At 51.8% G+C, this 9,788-nt stretch overlaps 1 protein-coding gene across 5 annotated transcripts in view; it reads left to right on the top strand.

Moving 5' to 3' along the window:
• The first annotated feature begins 2,798 nt into the window (after nt 1–2,798).
• Nucleotides 2,799–9,788, top strand: part of PKNOX2 (PBX/knotted 1 homeobox 2) — a 256,849-nt gene continuing 249,859 nt past the window's right edge. For 2 of the 5 annotated variants that reach the window (XM_019710526.3, XM_019710525.3), the window contains exon 1: nt 2,800–2,913. The gene's annotated coding sequence lies outside the window, so the exon portion shown is untranslated. Of the gene's footprint in view, nt 2,914–3,156; nt 3,423–9,788 lie in introns of those variants that run through there. The other 3 variants (XM_074321095.2, XM_074321094.2, XM_074321097.2) reach the window with 2 other exon arrangements.

The following is a 9,788-nucleotide window of genomic DNA, read 5'->3' as shown; positions in this document are numbered from 1 at the left end:
GGCACCTTGATCTTGGACTTCTAGCCTCTAGAACTGTGAGAAAATAAATGTCTGTTGTTTAGGCCACCTACTCTGTGGTATTTTGTTGTGGCAACTGGAGCAGACTAATACAAAGTCTTAAATTTCTATTCATAGGGTGACAAAGACAGCATGAGTCAGGCCATTGATCATACATGTGTGGAGCTCAGAGGAGACAACCTGGGCTGCTTATACTAAAGACAAACCACGTGCAGACAGAGTGAGACGAGGGCCCAGAACCAAGCCTTAGGAACACCAACATTTAACAGTGATGAGTAGGGTTGGTCGGAACTCCTGTTTGGTTATAATGTTGATGTGTTGATGACTTATATGACACGTGGCCCCTCTCCATCCTCTTCTTCATTCTCAGAAGTATGATGGCGGAGAGCTTGTAGGGCATCTGAAGTGAATTCTATACTCACTGATAGCCAACATTCAGGCATGGAACTCATGGAGTTTGATATATTATGGATTCATTTGTGCATTATTTGCTAGCTTATTTCATCTGTTGGATTCTTGCATTATTATTATTCAATGTTTTATATATTGGTGCTTTGTCTTCTACTGGAATGAAAGCTCTTTGAGGACAGGAGCTGGAACTTGAATGTCTTTGCTTCTGCTCTTTATCCTTAGCACTAGGCTAGGTCAACACAGCTGACTTTACAGTGGGTACAGGACAAATATTTGCTCGGAATGATTATAAGAAGGATGGTTACATTTAGTAATCATTTTTAAGCTTTTTCAAATTACAAAACTAGTGAAAACAAGATACACTTGAAAAAATTACAATGTGCATTTTAAAAGATCTAAAGGGTAGGAGTAGACATCACGGTATTTTAAAAGACTCCCAAAATTAGCAGCTTATGGTAGAGGATCCCTGATTCAAGAAAGAGTTGGGCACTGAACTAGATTTCAGAAAATGAGGGGTGTGACAAGTGGGAATCAGTGGTGCATGGCTGTTGCCTGCTGTACTATTTATGGCTCACTGACACCTCTCTGATGGGGTTAAGTATTTACATTCAGCCTGATTCTCCCCTCTGACTCAGCAGGCTACAACACTCACTCTTGAGCGCAGGGAAAGGGAGAAAACCCTCCCTGCAGGGGTCCCAGGCAGGGGCAAATGGATCTTCCCTCCCCCTCTTGTATCTGAAGAGGGCTTCCCTCTGAGAGTTTATGGCAGCCTGACCTCCAGCCTCTGGGTTGGAGAATCTGGCCGCTTCTGTACTACATAAAAAGGGCAAGTGCATTCATTATTATTATATTATTATACAATGTGTAATATATAATAGTGATTATGCTGTCAGCAGCCAGAGTCTCTGACCACAGATCAGAGGCTAGGGTGACATAAATCCACCTTGTGAAGTCTTTGGAGGTTCTATATGAAGGTGAGAGGATTCAATTCCGTCTATAATGGGGGCTCTCAGGGAAGAGTTTCTTCCACAAGCAACTTTGGAGGTTGAATTTGGGGGGACTGGGAGGATCTGGACAAACACTATTTAGTGCATTGGGGGTATGGTGCAAAAAAGATCACAATTGCCTCCTCTGAGCCATGAAATGCTGATGGCTCTCAACCCTGCCCGTGATGGAGGCAGAGAAGGAGTGACCCAGAGACCTGGAAAGAGCGAAGGGGCAGCCTTCAACTTCTGGGGTCAGATTCTTTACTAAAAACCCCCGGCCTGCTTGGGTTTCACTTTCTGCTTCCCTGCTTACATCAGTGTTTTTGTCTAGGCTTTATCCAGGCCCCCTGCCTGGTCTGAGGTCAGGGGATCAATGGCTGCCTGACTGGGGCTGAAATGGCTCCTCTATGGGGAGCCAGGAGCAAATTTCAAGGGGGCAGAAAGGGTCCTCTTGTCCCTTTATGCAGAAGGCCATGTGCTTGCTGAGTTGTGGAAGCAAACAAGCCAGCATCCAACACTTAGTAGGACTGTACCTTTGTGGAATGAAAGAAAACACATGTACCGAGCATACATGCTTGGGCTAGCCTGCCGCTTAGAAGGCACTTAGATGAATATCCTCCCTGAAGTAGATGAAGCCACCCCAGCAGGCCCAGGCTGAAACAGCCCAACTGGTCTCCCTTTATATTACACCACCCGACCCCCCCAGAACCCTGGGACTTTTTAGAATGAAAATACCAGTGGCTTAGAACAGGCTAGTCTGGCATTTGCAAAGAGGTGATTTACTGACAAAGCCTCTACACCCTTTTATCTCTCCCTCTGCCCCACCCCATCACAGAGTCTCCCCCTTTGTGAACCAAACGCCCCAGGAAGCCCACAGCAGAAAAAGGCTCTTGAGAATAGGAATAACTAACCGGAGTGTCATCTGAACACCTTTTCCGGGGCCAGGGTAATGAAAATTATTCAAATGCAATCATAAAAATGAGGCCAGCCTGAGAGGAATGGGGTGGGGGTGGGGGGCGAAGTAGGGGTGGAGGGAAGGATTTCTTGCCAGTTTTAAGTTTCATAATTTCTGAGGAGTTCTCTTGGGGTCCTCGTCTCCGTCCGCTCAGCGCAGGAAGCCTTGGAACTCTGCCTGGGTGGTTTGCTGAGGAGGACTTGGAATGGGGGCAGGAAGGGCAGTATTTCTGAGGTTCTGGGGGTCGGCTGCGTTCCCACATCCGAGGCGATCTCACTGTCTCAGGCTTTCTGTCCAGCGCGGCTCTGCGCCCGGCGTCTCAGAAAAAACCTCCAGCAGAGGGAGACACTCCGGTGGCTCCTCCGCCTGGGAAGCACCGGGCGAAAGCGGGTGGGGGTGGTGGGGGTGGGGAGAGGGGGAGTGAGGAGAGGGGAGGTGGGGGGGGCCCGGGGGCGGGTCCCTGAGCGCTGACGTCCTGAGCAGTGCTGGGAAGTATAGGCTGTGTTGTCACGCCGGTGTCAGTCTGATGAAGATTGGCATCAGGTAAGCTGTCATTCATTTCCATGTCAGAGCGGCTTCTGCAGGCGGCGCGGCTGCGGGCGGCTGCCTCGGAGCGCGTGTGTTTTATTCCGGTCCCCAAGCCGGAGTATTATTCATTGCGACAGGGCGAGGAAAAGAGCGAGCGAGGGAGGCAGCGGGAGGAGAGAGGGAGGCGGCAGGGAGGAGGGAGCAGGGAGCGGGGAGGGAGCGCGCAGAGAGAAGCTGGGGAAGCGCCGGCGAGCGTGGAGCGGGGCGAGGCCCGGGAGGAGGCGGCCCAGCGCCCGGCCGCTCAGCGCGCAACCGGGCCGCTGCCTCCGCCTCACACGCTCGGGCCCGGGCCGGGCGCGCATTGTCCGCGCGGGAGGAGGACCGCCGGCCCAAGGCTCGGTAGCGGGCGGGCAGGGAGCTGTGCTCTGGAAGCATGGTTTACCGAGAGCAGGGACTAGCGCGCGGGCCGGAGCCGGGTGCGGGCTGTTCGCGGCCGGGCGCTCCGCGGGCGAGGCCGACTCCAGGTTCGCTTTCTCCTGGCTTTCCGAGCCCTTTGGGCGGGCGCTGCCTGGAGCCACCAACCTGGGGCTGCCTTCAAGCGTCTGGAAGCCGGAGCAGTCCCGGACTCGGGCTGGGCGAGTGGAGTCAGAGCTGCGTCCGCGTCCGGCCTGGGGAGCCAAGGAGAGTGGAGTTTGCAGGCGGATGGGGGGACAGCAGAACACGAGTCAGGGAAGCCAGGATTCCAGGGGCCAGCTCAGGGGCCCCAACCCCGGGAGGCGCGATAATTTGTGGTGTTACCGGCTTTGCACGGATTGTTGGGAACCCTTGGTAAGGTAGGGGAGGCGTGGGGCCCACAGCGAGGCTTGGGCGTCAGGAGCCCTCCTGGCTCGGGAACTAGAGCATGAGTTCGTAAAAGGGGATGAAAAGCATAGGGGGATGGGGCAGGATCTCGAATCTGCCGCGTAAAGTTTGCGTCTCTTTCGGGTTAGGAGTTATCGGCTCTCCCAGCTTCCCAACCCGAGGAAGAAACGAGAGAAGCGGGCCGCCCTTTAGGCGTCTCAGTGGGAGCGCCGGAGGTGCCTGCGCGGCAGGGAGACCCAGGCTCAGGATGGGACTGTGGCGGGGCTGGGAGTGGTGGTGCATCTATCCTGAATTAGGGATGGGTTTCGGGTCCGGGCTGGAGTTTGGGTTATAGGGTCCAGGCTGTTTTCAGGAGCGGGATTTGAAGGGCCACTGAGTAGTTTAGGGGTGGAATCTACACCCCGGCCAGAGCAAGGGGCTGGAGGTGAGTGTTGGGGGCCTGGAGTTACATCTGAGACTGGAATCGAAGGAACGGGTGGCGGTTTTAGGATTTAGGCACGAGATCACTGTTTATTATTGGGGTTGAGGCTATTGGAATTTGGGGATGGTCGCGCGCGCGGGTTCCCACGCTCCGTGGGTGGAAAAGCTTTTAGGTAGGTGACGAAGTAGTTGATTCAAGCCATGGAAGGTGAGCCCCGAATTTCTGTTGCTTCTCCCCGAAAGCGGATCTGGAGGCGAGGACTTGAGAAGCGCAGAACCCGGTCCTAGGAGAAAGATTCTGGGAAGCGGACAAATCGAAGGGACGTTCTGAGTGAAGCGACAGGGCAGCCTCGCAGGGCTCGAGGTGGATCGGAGGACCCAGGCGGCTCGGCAGGCTCCAGGAGCCACTCGGGGGTCTGCGGGCGCAGCGCGGCTGGGTGGGTGGCCCACTGGGGCCGCGGCCTGCTAGAAGGCGCCAGCAGTGAGGTACCGCTTCGCACCCGGGGAGTCCGGGCTGCGGCCGACAGCAGGGAAGGCTCGAACTCCGGCGCCCTGACCTGAGCCACCGGCTCTGGTCCTGCAGGCGCTGCCTGCGCTTCCCCCGGCCCGGCCCGAAGCCCACGCGCTGGGCCGCGGGCGCCGTGTTCGGCCTGGGAAAGGGGTGAGCTCGGGGGCCGTACCCTTACCCTCTTGTCCCGGGACTTCTCCAGCGTGTTGACGTCTCGGATTTCAAATGCTCTTCAACTGGTGGAAGCCAAAAGCTTCTCCTTTTAGGCAGATTTTGGCGATTCCCAGCCCCCAAACTGAGAAAATGATGTTCAAACACAAGATAAATTATGCGAAGCCTAACCCCTAGCCCTCTCGCTTACTCTGCCATTCTGGCCTTGGCGAGGCCTCGGGACCTTGCGGGAAGAGAGGGGGTCTCTTGTTTCTGGACTCCGATCTCCGACTCGAGATGCACTCCCCGCCCCACCCCACCCCCCTCAGGCCTAGCTCGGGGGAGGGAGAGGAGTCCCGAGCTGAGAGGGAGGCTATCCCTCTAGCCAACTAGGGAAGCAGTGTGTTGGGGGGTGGGGGGTAGGGGGTAGGGTGGTGTGTACCGAAGGGAGGTTTGAAATTTCCTCTTCTCAATTTTGAGCTCACCCTCGCACCCCTCGCAGGGGCAGCCAGACCGCAAAAGACTCCCGACCCACGAATGGCCGCGGTGGCCCGGGGCGCAGCGACTGCTGGCTGCGGCACTCCATCCACACTGTTGTTCTTCTGGCCTGGAATTTGCGCACTCTCTCCCGCGGAGAGCCCGAGGGAGGGAGGGAGCGGAGGGAGCCGTGACCCCACGGAGACTCCCCGGTCACCGCCTCCCTTTGTGAGAGCGAAGGCATGAAAGCCAGGAGAAAGAAGCTGCTCTGAATAAGGGCAGGGGGTTACTGGAGGGAGATGGGCCGGCCACCGCTCACAGTAAAATGCCTCGTGCAAATTGCACTGAAGTGTACCGAACTCGAGACTGGCTGTTTTTATGATCCTTTCTGGGAGTTTACTGCTCTCTGCTTTTAAGTCTATAGATTGCTTTAAGTTAATGAAAGTGCTGCTTTCAAAAGGGGCTTTTATTGTGGGACCATGGCAAGTCCAGTACCTCCCCTTTACTCTTCCAAAATGGGCCTGTTTTAAAAAGAGGGAGACTCCTGGAGTTCCCACATGGGCAGAGCTTGGGGCAGGATGCCATGTGACAATGAGGATTAATAAAAATCAATGTCCAAGTAATTCAGAAAGATGCGTTTACTTCTTTGCCAGTCGAGTGTCATCTATATGTCCCTATCTTGCTTTTTGGACTTTCACTGAGTCTGATTAAATGTTGCGTGATGCCTCCTCCCCCCCCTCCCCCTTCAACATTGTTTTCTGTAGGCCTGACCCTGTTCAATTAAACTCAAACTGGATTTCAGGATTTCAACTGGCTGCCAAATCAAATGGCAACTGAAATATTTACTTGGGGATTGGGAGAGGGGCTTAGCCTTGCATTTAGTAAGATAGATGTGTTAGAATGTCAGGGAGAAAGGCTGGAAACCTTGAGAAGAAACATGGAAGACTGTTTTTCAGGGCTTTTTCCGTTTTCCGTTTATTTGGCGCAAAAGGTGAGATGACAAGGTTTTTTGACTAGGTCCTAACACAGAAACTGCACTGGGGCTGGGCTGTGGCTTTGACCGCATGTCATAACCATTTAAACTGTGGTTAGTTGTTCAAAGCTCAAAGCTTCTCCAAGCTGGGTTTCATTAACTCTACACCAGTTGCCTGGAAGTTCAGTAGCAATAAATTGTATAAACACATTTGAAGTAAGTTAGTGATGAAATAAGGAGAATTACTGTCTTGTGAGTGGAGAATCCTGAAGTCATGGAGTTCTAGCTTAACTGGAAACATACCTCCTCTCCCCTGGCCTTGATGTTTATGGGTGCACCAGAGTGTGTGTTAAATTTCTTTCTGCCATGTCCATCTTCAACCTGGGGCTGTAACTCATTAGGGACCAAGGCATGCCTAGAAAGCAAAGAGGCTAAGTTTTAAAGGGGCTTCTATTAGCCTGGTTTGGAAACCAAACCAACCCATCAACCTGACTTCCTTACCCTGGGTGAATGCAACGTGCAACCTGAACAGCAGCAGAGCAGGCCAAATTAGATTTTTAAATGTTAGCAGCTTAATAATACTGTGTTGTTAGCAATTGAATTTGTTTTTATTAAAGAAACAACCTATAAAATTTATAGGCTTCCAACATGTTGCAAGATTTCCTTGCTATTTATTTAGCTCACTCCTCCCCACCCCCGAAATTCTATCTCCAATTTCAGACTTTTGTTCACGATTTATTTAATTTGGAGCACATTTTCTAAATTAGTTCGAGGAAGGTGAGAAATGCTGTTTAAGTTTTCCTTTTCCTATGCTGTGTGGCACAAGGCCGGCAATGCTGAGATATATATAAACGTGTGATGCAATTGCTAGAGGTGACGGCATGGGAACCAGAGTGTCTGATCAAACAAAATGCAGATCAGAGTGTGGAGAGGGTGAAAGAGATGCCACAGAGGAAAATCAGAGGAACTTATATGGAAAATGAAATCATTGTGAGCCACTGTTAGCCTTGATTCTAGCCAACACACACGCTTTGTATAAAACACTTCACATGAGATCCATGACTTATTGAAGATTGAATTCTATTGAGAAGCAGAATTTAGAGGGAGGAGCTGCACTGGCTGGGTGCTGGCCAGGCTGCCTGGCCAGCTTGTTGCAATGGGGATCTGCTAATTTAATTAAATCTAATACCTGGTGGGAACCGGAGAAAGGAGATAATCAAGGTTGGCGGGTCAGCATGCTGAGCTAGTGTTTACGCTGAATTTTGGGGGCCAGGCAGCTTTATACCCTGTTACTGTCTGGCTACAGGACTCCAGCAGGTCATTGAGGTTCCAGATCTCAGTTTCTCCATCTGTAAAATGAGCGCATCGCACAAATTGCTCCTGAGGCTCTGAGGAGTGAATCCTGCATGACTTCTGCACAGGGTACACTCTAAATAACAAAAGGAATGGGTGAGGGAAGACTTCTGAGCAGCATTCACATTCTTTAGTGTGTTTTCTTTGCCTGTTTGGCCCCACAGCCTTTCTCTGCAATTCCCAGGAGTTCTAAGAGTTGGGTGAAAGGGCTGATCTCCTTCCTTTCTTTACATCCTAGAATTTGAAAACCCTGCTGTGATTCCAAAAACCACCTGCACTTCATCAGGAGGGACAATTAAGTTGTTGAGTTGGGGGAACCAGTATACTTATTCCTGATGGTTCTACCTGAAATAGCTTTCCTCCATCAGATGAACACAGAATCTGACCTACCAGAAATCCAGCCCCTCCTCTTTATGCTGTTGGGAAGAAGAAGCTGAGCCCTACTGGTGTGTGACATCTGGTCGGGCTGGGGGGATGGGCGCTGGTCAGGAGCTAGCCGCCTGACCCTCCCTTAGTGCAGTCTCCATGCTGGCAGATCAAAGCAGATTCTGGGCCAGAAAGCCCAAGAAGTTACTCTCAGCACGTATACAAAAGTGTATGCACTTGGGGACTCCTTCCGTTCCTGTGCCTGATTTTTTCAAAGCCAGCCCTGATTCTGGAGATGTGGCTCCAGTGGAGGACTTGTCTTTAATTCTCCCTTGTCCGTGGGGACGTCTTGGGGTAACTTTTTCCTTCACATATCCTGTTCCAGCAGTCATGGGCCACATCTTAGTTTTCATTCTGATTGGGGGTGAGAGCCGGGAGACCAGGATGGGGGTAGAAGGAACAACAATTTTTCTAAGAGAATGCATGAGAGTGGGAAGTCCCAGTCCTTTCACCAGATCCCCCAGGAGTAAGGGAGAACCAAACCCCAGCGGCAGCTCAGCTCGGGAAGAGCTTGCTGCAAATGCAATGTCTTCAGGGGGACCTGTTGTTTGGCTTGGAAGCCTCACTGCAGGCCCTGCCTGCCTGGGTTTCTAATTACAAGAAGGACGTTTCTGCTAAGACCTATCTCACTAAAAACACATCCCTGTGTGTAATAAGAAACCCTAAACCAGGCAGGATATTTTAAAACTGAAGCAATGAAGATTAGATTAAGTCTCCACCAAACAGCTTCGTTCTCGTATTATTTTTGGCTGGAATGTGGAGAAAAGCAGCTGGCCCTGGGGCCCCGAGCAGACTGTGAGGGTTCCGATGGAGCTGGGGTGGGTGGCGTAATTGTTAGTTTCTCTGCTTAATAGGAACTTGGCCAATTTCAGTACAGCTCAGTCAAGGCAGTGGGGGTGCCCAGTGGGGTGCTGAGGGAGCCCCAGGGTTGGGGAGGGGCCAGAGAGTGGCCCAGAACCAGCAGGGCACACAGCACTGAGGATGCTTCTAAATTTCCCACCTTGTTAGGATCTATCTAGTCTTTTGTGTTCAGCTTATGTTTCCACTCCTACTCCCATCCCATGCCTAGTAAGCCCACCCATTCTCCACAAGGCTTTTGGAAGAACTGTGCTATATTGGGTACTTTTCTAGGTGGAGAGAAGGAACAAATAGTTGTCCAAGATTCCTGGAAATTCCAGGACCAGGAGCCTGGCATCACAAGCCTTGTCCTGTCCTGCTAGGGACAAGCAGCATGGTGTTCCTTCATTCAGCAATATTCAGAGTGTCTCCGGTGTGCGGCACAGTTCTAAGCATTGAGGATACAGCAGCAACAACAAACAGAACACACACACGTAACCACCAAACCCTGGCCTCAAGAGCTTGCTTGCTGTAGAGACAGAACAGATAAGACTGCATGGAAAGCCTGGCTCTCCTAGGTACTAGTGGCGTGAATTTAGACATATTGCTTAACATTTTTGATCCAGTTTCCGCCAGTAAAGTGGGGAATAAAAGTAAGAAGCTGAAAGGATTGTGGAGCAAGCATTTGTAAAGTTCCCAGCATAATGTCTGGCACACAGGAGAGAGATTCAATCAGGGCTCTCCTCCTCCCTGTTATTTTGGACTGAAGAGCCAGTGGGGGCTACCCAGCTTCCCCTTCTTCTTCCTCTTTGCTTCCCCAGCACGTGGCCTGGCCCTTTCTCTGGTCACTGGCACCATCAACAAATGTTGAACAAACAGCTGGTT

The sequence above is a fragment of the Rhinolophus sinicus genome, chromosome 9 (assembly GCF_057876585.1).
Source record: "Rhinolophus sinicus isolate RSI-liver-muscle chromosome 9, RSI-T2T, whole genome shotgun sequence".
Classification (NCBI taxonomy): domain Eukaryota; kingdom Metazoa; phylum Chordata; class Mammalia; order Chiroptera; family Rhinolophidae; genus Rhinolophus; species Rhinolophus sinicus.
This window is presented reverse-complemented; position numbering and strand designations above follow the sequence as displayed.